The sequence below is a fragment of the Puma concolor genome, chromosome C2, assembly GCF_028749965.1.
Source record: "Puma concolor isolate L17-30 chromosome C2, mPumCon1.1.hap2, whole genome shotgun sequence".
NCBI lineage: Eukaryota > Metazoa > Chordata > Mammalia > Carnivora > Felidae > Puma > Puma concolor.
In genome coordinates, this window is record NC_141675.1 from 154,674,477 (window position 1) to 154,686,140 (window position 11,664).

Sequence of the window (11,664 nt, forward strand, 5' to 3'; positions counted from 1 at the left end):
CAAGGCTCAAACCAACGAGCTGTGAGATCATGACCCGGGCAGAAGTTGGATGCTTAACCGACTGAGCCACCCAGGCACCCCTAAGCTTTGTTTTCCTAATCATGTTTGCCATGAGTCTTTTAGTTAATTTTGAATAGTATACCAGGGTTTTCAAAGATAAGCACATTCAGCTGTAGATAGAAGGGTTTCCCAGCAGAGTGCTACAGCATATAAATGTTTAGTGTCATGTGACTTTTTAAAACGTGAGCAGTAACAGCCATTGCCTTGATAACTGTCTTTCACTATTATGACTCTTGCTCTGTTGATGAAATTATATAGGACAGAACAAAATGGACATTTTGTTTGAGAAATAAAATTAGCTGTTTAGAAACTTAACCTATGGTGGAAGAGAAAATTGATGGAGATGATTTTTGAAACAAAATGTTCTGATCTGAGTGCTGAATCCCTCTGCTACCTCCATTAATTCCTTCCACCTCTCTATGACTACCATCATTTACTGACTTTGATCTTCATCCATGCCATGACCCGTGTCTCTAATCTCTACTTTTTCCAGCTGCCTCCATTTCATCTTCACTTTCTTTTCAGCTTCCGCCCCTATCTCAGTCACTTCTTATGATACACATTCCCTTGCTCTCTTGATTCATTGTCTGTAGTTTTTAGCTAAATTTCACTTTCAAAAATGTTACATAGTTCTACTAGGCTTATAACAAAAAAAACAATGCTCTGACTTACCCTTTCCATCCCCATGTCCTGTTTCCCAGAGGAAACTCTTTGAGTGTTTTCAGATATTTCTTTGAGCACTACCTCTCTATTTCTAAAACATGCTTACATAACTCTTAATATTTCAGTTTCAGATATTTCATGGACTTCCTAAATTGAATGTAAGCATTTACCTCCCTCTTAATCTTCCCCTTCTATTTTCTCAATATAATTATTTTTTAACCAGGTTTGATATTGTCATTATTATGTCTGCGTTAATACAGTCTTAGCTGAGTCACTTAATGTGCCGTCCATTGCATTTGCTTTCCTCAGAGTTAAAAATTATCTTTTTTTTGCTTAGGTTTTATGTACTTACCACTATTTCAAGCTCAAACTTTCCACCCAATTTTATCTGTCCTCAATATCTTCAAATACTTCAAATAGTCTGGATTTTCCTTCATTATTTCCTTCTAATAGATTCCCCCATCCTCTTCTTCATTAGGACTGCAGCACAGCTTTCATCCTGGAGTGTCTATCTATTTATCCTGCAGGCAGTCACTTAACCTGTCTTCTGAATTAAAGTTCTCATCTTCTGGTTCTCATATGTTCCTCTTTCTTGGTTAACTTCTTTTTTTAAATGTTTATTTATTTATTTATTTTTTTTTAATTTTTTTTTTTCAACGTTTATTTATTTTTGGGACAGAGAGAGACAGAGCATGAATGGGGGAGGGGCAGAGAGAGAGGGAGACACAGAATCGGAAACAGGCTCCAGGCTCTGAGCCATCAGCCCAGAGCCTGATGCGGGGCTCGAACTCACGGACCGCGAGATCGTGACCTGGTTGAAGTCGGATGCTTAACCGACTGCGCCACCCAGGCGCCCCCTATTTATTTATTTTGAGGAAGAGAGAGAACTGGGGGGCGGGGCAGAAAGAGAGGGAGAGACAGAATCCCAACCAGGCTCCATGCTGTCAGTGCAGAGCCCGACACGGGGCTTGAGTTCACGACCCGTGAGATCATGACCTGCACTGAAACCAAGAGTCCATCATTTAACTGCCTGAGCCACCCAGGTGCCTCTCTTGGTTAACTGCTTCATGTTGATGGGACAGATCTTTGGGTTCCTACTAAGAAAGAGTACCTGGAAGGTATATTTTTTTGAGATCCTGAATTTTTGAAGATATGTTTTTCTTAACTTTTACAATTGAATGGCAGTTTGGCTAGGTATAAAAATTTAGGTAGTGAATAATTATCTTCTGATTTCTTATATTGCATCCCCCCCCAGCTTTACTGATGCATAATTTATAGATAATAACATTTATTTCTCAAAAGTATATATTTTTATGATTTTGATAATTATATGTAATTGTGTAACCACAACTACAATCAAGATGTAGAGCAGGGTACCTGGCTGTCTCAGTCAGTGAAGTGTCTGACTCTTGATCTTAGCACAGGTCTTGATCTCACAGTTAGTGAGTTTAAGCTCCACACTGGGATCCGTGCTGGGTGTGAGGCTTACTTAAAAAAAAAAAAAAGATATAGAATAGTTCTATCACTCTAAAAAGTTACTCATCTATGGCCAGTCCTCAGGCAACTACTGCTCTGGTTTGTGTCACTATAGTTTTATCTTTTCCAAAATTTCATATAAATGGAATCATACAGTTTATAGACTTCTGTGTTTGTCCTTTTTCACTTAGCATGTTTTTGAGACTATATTGTTATATGTATTGATATTTTATTCCTTTTATGCCTGAAAAGTATCCCATAGTATAAATGTACTGCAATTTGTCTCTTCACTAGTTGATGGACATTTGGTTTGTATCAGTTTTAGGATTTTATTCGTCATTCTGCAACAAACATTTTAATACAAGTCTTTGTGGGCACATATGTTTCTATTTCATTTCTTTCTCTGTGAGTGTGTGGAATTTCTGGGTTACATGGCAGGTTTGTGGTTAGATTGATGAGAAATAGACAAACTGTTTGCCAAAGAGGCTGTGCTGTTTCACACTCCCACCAGCAGTGTTGGGCTATTTGGCTAATTTCATTTCTTTGTCAACACTTGGTATTGCTTCTTAAGGTTTTTAAAGATGTTCTTTATTATATTACCATCTCCACTGTTCCTAAAGAGAAATCACATACCATTCTGATTTCCTATTTTTATCTGTGTCTTAATTTTTTTGTTATTTATTAAGCTTTTATTTTAATTCCAGTATAGGAAACGTACAGTGTTATATTAGTTTCAGGTGTACAGTGTGTGATTCATCACTTCCATACAACACCCAGGGCTCATCACAACAAGTGCACTCCTTCATCCCCTTTATCTATTTCACGCGTCTCCCCCATCGCCCTCCCCTCTAGTAACCCTCAGTTTGTTCTCAGTAGTTAAGTGTCTATTTCTTGGTTTCTCTCTCTTTTTTTCCTTTGCTCATTTGTTTTGTTTCTTAAATTCCAGACATCAGTGAAATCATATGGTTTTTGTCTTTCCCTGACTGGCTTATTTTGCTTAGCATAATACACTCTAGCTCCATCTATGTCATTGCAAATGGCAAGATTTGCCCCAGAAGCTTTGAGGTTCTTCTCTGTATCCCAGTTTTCTGAAAATTTACAGTGATGTGCTTTGAGACAAGTGCCTTTCATCCTTTTGTACTGGTTGTTTAAAACAGACTTTCCAACTGAAGCCTCATTTCCTTTAGTTTCTGGAAATTTTCCTAAATTATTATTTTTTATTTATTTATTTTATTTTATTTTATTTTATTTTTTTTAATTTTTTTTTTCAATGTTTATTTATTTTTGGGACAGAGAGAGACAGAGCATGAACAGGGGAGGGGCAGAGAGAGAGGGAGACACAGAATCGGAAACAGGCTCCAGGCTCTGAGCCATCAGCCCAGAGCCTGACGCGGGGCTCGAACTCACGGACCGCGAGATCGTGACCTGGCTGAAGTCGGACGCTTAACCGACTGCGTCACCCAGGCGCCCCATAAATTATTATTTTTTAAAAATAATTTATTCCCTGGCACAAAAACAGACACATAGACCAATGGAATAGAATAGAAACCCCAGAACTAGACCCACAAACGTATGGCCAACTAATCTTTGACAAAGCAGGAAAGAACATCCAATGGAAAAAAGACAGTCTCTTTAACAAATGGTGCTGGGAGAACTGGACAGCAACATGCAGAAGGTTGAAACTAGACCACTTTCTCACACCATTCACAAAAATAAACTCAAAATGGATAAAGGACCTGAATGTGAGACAGGAAACCATCAAAACCCTAGAGGAGAAAGCAGGAAAAGACCTCTCTGACCTCAGCCGTAGCAATTTCTTATTTGACATATCCCCAAAGGCAAGGGAATTAAAAGCAAAAATGAACTACTGGGACCTTATGAAGATAAAAAGCTTCTTCACAGCCAAGGAAACAACCAACAAAACTAAAAGTCAACCAACGGAATGGGAAAAGATATTTGCAAATTACATATCAGACAAAGGGCTAGTATCCAAAATCTATAAAGAGCTCACCAAACTCCACACCCGAGAAACAACCCAGTGAAGAAATGGGCAGAAAACATGAATAGACACTTCTCTAAAGAAGACATCCGGATGGCCAACAGGCACATGAAAAGATACTCAATGTGGCTCTTCATCAGGGAAATACAAATCAAAACCACACTCAGATACCACCTCACGCCAGTCAGAGTGGCCAAAATGAACAAATCAGGAGACTATAGATGCTGGCGAGGATGTGGAGAAACGGGAACCCCTCTTGCACTGTTGGTGGGAATGCAAACTGGTGCAGCCACTCTGGAAAACAGTGTGGAGGTTCCTCAAAAAATTAAGAATAGATCTACCCTATGACCCAGCTAGAGCACTGCTAGGAATTTACCCGAGGGATACAGGAGGGCTGATGCATAGGGGCACTTGGACCCCAATGTTGATAGCAGCACTCTCAACAATAGCCAAAGTATGGAAAGAGCCTAAATGTCCATCAACTGATGAATGGATAAAGAAATTGTGGTTTATATACACAATGGAGTACTACGTGGCAATGAGAAAGAATGAAATATGGCCCTTTGTAGCAACATGGATGGAACTGGAGAGTGTGATGCTAAGTGAAATAAGCCATACAGAGAAAGACAGATACCATAGGTTTTCACTCTTATGTGGATCCTGAGAAACTAACAGAAACCCGTGGGGGAGGGAAAGGAAAAAAAAAAAAAAGGAGGTTAGAGTGGGAGAGAGCCAAAGCATAAGAGACTCTTAAAAACTGAGAACAAACTGAGGGTTGAGGGGGGGTGGGAGAGAGGGGAGGGTGGGTGATGGGCATTGAGGAGGGCACCTGTTGGGATGAGCACTGGGTGTTGTATGGAAACCAATTTGGCAATAAATTTCATATATTGAAAAAAAAAAAAAAACAGAACAAACTGAGGGTTGATGAGGGGTGGGAGGGAGGGGAGGATGGGTGATGGGTATTGAAAAAAAAATTTATTCCCTTCTATTTTTCCCTGAACTCATTTTTTTTTAAACCTCTATTGTTTGGATGTTGGCTTTCTACACCAATCCTTTCATTGTTTTTACTTTTCTTTCCTATTTTCCATATCCTTATCATTTTGTCTTACTAGTTGGGAGATTTGCTTTCAATTTTGTCTTCAATACTTCTATTGTGCTTTCCATTTTGATCTCACATTTTCAATTTCCAAGATCTATTTGTTTGTTTCTTGAATGTAATTGTTTTTTAAATCACATTATACTGTTGATTTATTATTACAGTATCTACCCATATTTATCAGAATATTAATTGTAGTTTCCCTCACCCCACACCCCCAAGATAGATTATTCCTCTTGCATCATTTTTGTTTCTTTTTCCCTATTTGTTTTGGAATTTGTTTTTCCTTTCATATTAGCTCAGGGATTCTCAACAGGGCAGGTGTGAGCAGAGAAGGAGGAAGAGGGGAAGGAGGAGGAAGAAGAGGAGGAGGGGGAGGAGGAGGAGAAGAAGGAGGAGAAGGAGGAGGAGGATTTTACTCTCAGGACATATTTGACAATATCTGGAGATATTTTCGGTTGTCACAGCTGGAGAGAGGGTGCTACCCCCTCTAGTGAGTAGAAGCCAGGGATGTTGCTAAGCATTTTACAGTGCACAGGATGCCCACCCCCTACCCCATGACAAAGAATTATCCAGCCTCTGGGGTGCCTTGGTGGCTCAGTTGGTTAAGCGTCCAACTTTGGTTCAGGTCATGATCACACAATTTGTGAGTTTGAGCCCCGAATGGGACTACCTGCTGTCAGCAGAGAGCCAACTGTCCCCCTCTGTCTCTGCCCCTCTCCTGCCTGTGCTCTCTCTGTCAAAAATAAAATAAACATTAAAAAAAGAGAATTATTCAGCCCCAAATATCAATGGTGCAGAGGTTGAGAACTCCTGTGTTGCTGGATGCTTTTGTCAGATGTCTGCTGGTCCTTGGCTGTCAGTTCATATTTAAAGTGCAACGCAGTAAAAAGTATCTCTTGGCAGAGCTTGCTGACTGATGGATCTAACATAGAGAAATGTGGCTGGGTCTTTTAATTGCTGTGTGTAGGTCATTGTCAGAGCTGAAGAGAAATCCTTAACTCTCCCCAGTATGAATGTGTAGGATGAAGACAACAGGCATTACAGCCCGTGTGCTCCCAGCTGAGGAGGGTGAGGGGCCAGGGGTCTCCCCAATGAGTGTGTAAACTTATTTCATTCTCATGCTTCGGTCCATTCCTTGACCTCAGCTCTGTATACGCGGCCTTGTTGCCTCTGTCTCAGTCTCTCCAGAGAATAAACCATAACCTTTCTTTAGGTCAAGGAGTATAACTCAGGTTATTATGTCCCTTCATAGACTTTCAATCTGTATCTTGATTTTGGTGATACCCAGAGACTCCCATCTTGAGCTCTAACCTCAGCCCATCTTCCCTGGGGCTCACCTGCTCTTTCATAGCTGACTCCACTGCTTTTCCACAGCAGCTGCCATGCACCCTGTGAGCTCTGCTTAAACACCCACCTTAACTGCCAGACATTCCTTAAATTCTTAGCAGATGAACCCGCCTCCCACCTGACTTCTCAGACAGAAGCCATTCCAACTTAAACCCCTGACTCCACTCCCCTCATGGGCAACATTTCTTAGCTGCACCTCGCCTCTCTCTCCTATATACGAAGACATACCTATTCCCTTGGAAAGGTGCACCATTGCCCCTGTGTGGGATCAACCCGTTCAGGTCTCTTAGGAAAGGAGCCCACCCTTTCCCTCTTTTCTTGAATCCTTAATTTCTCCCTCATCGTAGTCTCCCTTTTCCCTGAGATGATATGGTTAGGTCTTTAAAAACAAAATCATCCCATGACCCCAATATTTCCTAAGACTCCTATCTTTCCTCTCATGGCCAAATTTCTTTTTACAAGTTATCTACACCTCTCAAAAGCATTTTGCCAACTGGCATGTGTGGACTGGCCCTCACTTCTGTCCTTCCACATCACTGGTGATAGTCTCGCCCTGCACCTTGGAAGATGACCCCATGCTTCCCCCTCTTGCCACTGCTTTTTCTTTTGATGATCTCTTCTGTCCTCTCTACTGGGTCTTCCTCTTGCACTGGCACTAACAGCTACACTAACACTATGATTGACTCCAGGATAATCTTATTTATACCCATGGCTTCTCTCAGTTGGCTTTCAAATTTCCATCACCAGTCTCCTGGTTTTAAGTGCTCAGGCTTGGGGTTCCTGGATAGCACAGTTGGTTAAGTGTCTGACTCTTGGTTTCAGCTCAGGTCATGATCTTGTGGTTCCGTGAGTTCAAGCCCCATGTCGGGCTCTGTGCTGGCAACATGGCACCCCCTTGGGATTCTCTCTTTCCTTCTCTCTCTCTGCCCCTCCACTGCTTGTGCTATCTCAATCTCTCTCTAAATAAATAAACTTAAAGAAAATAAATGCTCCGATTCCATGCAAGGCACATGTAAGAGAAATAACCCTTTGGTTTTAGATTATGTGGAGGCAGGAAAGATGATGGCCAAAATATTGCTGTAATGGCTCAATACATATGGGCAGAGAACACCAGGCCATCAAGTGTGGGAAGCAGCCTCCCACCTCAGCTGAAGAGCCAGCATCTCTGCTTTTCTTCCACGTTCAATCCTACTTTGTCTTAATTTGGGACCTTTTTTTTACACCTAAACTATTCACATACTTCTGTTTCCCAAATTACTCTGAAATTACTTTTTGTTGTCCATCTGTAGCTAGACAAAAGAAATACAGTGTTTCATGCTTTTTAAGTTCAAAATGAAAGCATAATTTTGTTTATTCCGTGACTTGGAGCACAAAGGAGCGAGGCAAACCTTCTCTGAAACCCACACTTGCGCACACACTCATTATGTTGACCCTGGTTTTGATTCTTGTGGCTCAGGTTCTTGGCTCTGGCTCGTCCTCCAATCACCTGGGGAGTTTGTGAGGAACACCATTGTTCAAGCTCCACCCCAGACCAATTATAGGCCTTGGGCATCAATACTTTTGGTTGGGTTTTTTCTTCTTTGCCCATCTGTTATTTCTCTTTTGGCTGGCACTCAAATATTACTGTAGAGGCTTTCAAATGTTAGTGTATGTAGAATCACCTGGAGCATTTATTAATCCAAAGTTCTGAGTCTCACCCTCGGAGTTTCTGATTCAGTACATCTTGGTGGGGTCCAAGAATTTGCATTTCTAACAAATTCCCAGGTGATGCTGCTGCTGGTCTGGGGATGGCACTTTAAGGACCACTGCCTTACTCCACCTGAGAGATTAGTCTTTTGGAGACTGCTTCTCAGAGTTAGAGTGGTCTCCATGTTGGCATTAAAAGTCCCACCTCTTGGGAAAGCCCTCAGTCTCAAGAAAACTGAGACAGTTGGTCACCAAAAAGATATGTGCCCAATCCTAATCTACAGAGCCTGTGAAAGTGATCTTGGGGAGAGAAAGGGGGGGGTCTTTGTAGGTGTAAGAATAATCTTGAGATGAGGAGATCAAATTGGATTATCTGCCTAGGCCCCAAAGCCCATGACAAGTGTCTTTAAAATAATGAGGTGCAGGGAGATTGCAGACAGAAGAGGAGAAGGCCATGTGGCCACAGGGGCAGAGAGTGGAGCAATCAGCCACAAGCCAAGGAACGTCTGGAACTACCAGAAGCTGGAAGAGGCAAGGAACAGATTCTCCCTTGGAGCCTTCTCCAGCAGGAGGGAGTGTGGACCTGTTGGCTCCTTGATTTTGGACTTCTCCAGAACTGTGAGAGAATACATTTCTCTTGTGTATCAGCTACCAAGTTTGTGGTCCTTTATTACAGTTGTCACAGGAATTAATAGAGTCTCCCTAAGCACTGCTCTTCTATTGGGGGTGTTTCTTGTTTCTTCTGCTTATGAAAAGTGAGCTATTCTGAAAATACATTGTATCCACAAAGACTGGCGGATTGACTAATGAGTCTGTAAAATGCTTCTCAGAAAGAACAGGCTAGAAGCCAATGGATTGCAGCTAATCTGATATATTAAAAAGTTCTGAAGATTATCTATAGTAGGCCATTAAGCAGTAAATGATGTAAATAGAAAATCTATTAATATTAAATGTGCCACTTTGTTATGCATGATACGGCAGCCCAACAATTGTGGGCGTCCTGTCAGAAACGTTCTGGAGCATTTGTGCTCTGGGAGCAAAAAACAGAGCACGTGGGGAAACCTGAGAGAGTGCTAGCACGTGCTTGACCAGTGGGAAAGGACTTCAGCCCTGGAGTCAGAGATGGATGCTTTTTTGTGATCTGGGAAGGTATTGGTACCTTTCCACCATTAGACTATACGGAGACAGAGCAGAGCCCAGGTGAGAGATCTGGGCCACTCCCTGTCACCTCACGTCACTTCTAGGGCCTTTGTCCAAAATACTTGGAAGAGGAAGGTTAAGATGCATATAGAAAGCTCCAGGAATGGCAGGTCTTCTTGCAATGGTCTTTGGATTCCATGCCTTGGGCTGGTCCTGCCCTGGAAAACCAGGCGTGGATCTGTGTGGGGCCCTCTGGCTGGCATACTGTTTTCTCCATTTCTTCTGGTTGTTCCACTGGCTGCCTCTGAGGGGTCTCTGGCTCCTACAACCTTGCTGAGGTCTGAGTCATGGTTTTCCTGATATTCAACTTCTGTACTATCCTGTGAACTTACCACTGTATGAACTGCCTTGTCCGGGTTGCATGTACTGTGATGTGTTACACTTTTTCTTTGTCTATTTTTCTAAAGATGTTCATCAGTTGTCTCATGTCCACTCTTCTGCACACTGAGATTACTGATTATTTAAGGACAACAATCAGGCCATCCGCGTTTTCTCGCTGTCAAAACACCCAGATTCAGCACCAGGGAACAGTCGTATCTCGTCTGGTAGAGATGTATTCATAGTTCCTTGCCATTTTTTTTTTTTTTTTTTTACTATTACTTAATCTGGCTCAGTCGTGATTTGAATGGAGCTGCCTGCATGGGCCTCAAAAGGTGGCTGAATGTTCTAGAACGCAAAGAGAAGGGATCAACACAGCAGGCCTGGGAGAGGGTGATGGGGCCACCAGCACAGCTCAATACCTTGTTTCTTTGCAAACATTCAGTGACAGTTTGCTGAATGAACTCTGCCCAAGGGAATTAGCAGCGTCTAACACATTGTAACAGCAGAACACTTTGTGGGTGTTTCTTGCATCCAGAGAGAATCTGTTTTGAAACTCTGCGATGGCTGTTTTTATGGGTCTGACTTCGTTTCTGAAACTGCAGAGGAGAAATTCTAAGTTACACTTAATGTCATGTTCAGCCCAAGACACGACCAGCCCAAAGCTCCAAAGTGTGTTTGAAAGCTGGTGTGCTCGCCTAAAAATTCACATGGATGTCCATTCTATTCTCCAGTGTTTGCATTGTAAATTGCCCACCAAGGAATGTAACCAATCTTTACGGGAGACATGTCATTGGTATTTCACTACTTTATTTCCAATTCCTCCTGAATCCTGGGGTTCAACTTCCTCCTGCAGAGCCCTCAAAGATGATTGGCCCAGAGCATAACTGTAAGCGATTGTGTTGAAATAGTGATTTTAAAGAGGATGTGATTAACATAGTTTGTACTGTGTAAAGATGTAAGATCCAATACTCCGTTCTCCCAGCTAACTCCACAGCTAGTTTTGTAGCATGAACTTACAGAAATTGTAAAGTGCTTATTGCTAAAAATAGAAGCAATTTGTCCAGATATAATAGGGTAGTGTGACAGGCTTTGCAGCCTTTTCCTCCTTTTTTTTTTTTTTTTAACAAAAAAGAATTGTTGGTAAGCTACAGTGCTCTGGGTTTTAATTCACAGGTTTGCTATTGAAGTTTTTAATTTGGGAAGGCTAACAAGAAAAATGTGTGGCTTGCAAAAGTATCAGTAATTTTTTTTTTTAATTTTTTTTTCAACGTTTATTTATTTTTGGAACAGAGAGAGACAGAGCATGAACGGGGGAGGGGCAGAGAGAGAGGGAGACACAGAATCGGAAACAGGCTCCAGGCTCTGAGCCGTCAGCCCAGAGCCTGACGCGGGGCTCGAACCCATGGACCGCGAGATCATGACCTGGCTGAAGTCGGACGCTTAACCGACTGCGCTACCCAGGCGCCCCTGTATCAGTAATTTTGATGATGTTTTCTTTGGGATTTATTTGCACATTTCATCGAGAGTTTGCAATATGGGAAAGAGAGGATGACCGTTTTTGAATGTTGTGGAAGTCATTCGACACAAAGGCTCTAAACTGGCAAAACAAAATAGAACAAATTATCTCCCATCAAAGGGAAGACGATTATTTGAAATACTAATAATCCTGTGTCAGTCACTTTGGCCAAAAGTTAGAAAAACTCGTATGGTGGTTCCTTGTAAATGTTGAATGGAATTGTTAGGCATTTTATCACCAAGTCCCAAATCCAAGGTGAATTTTGTAAAATGAACTTCTTGTGCTAAAAAAGAAGTG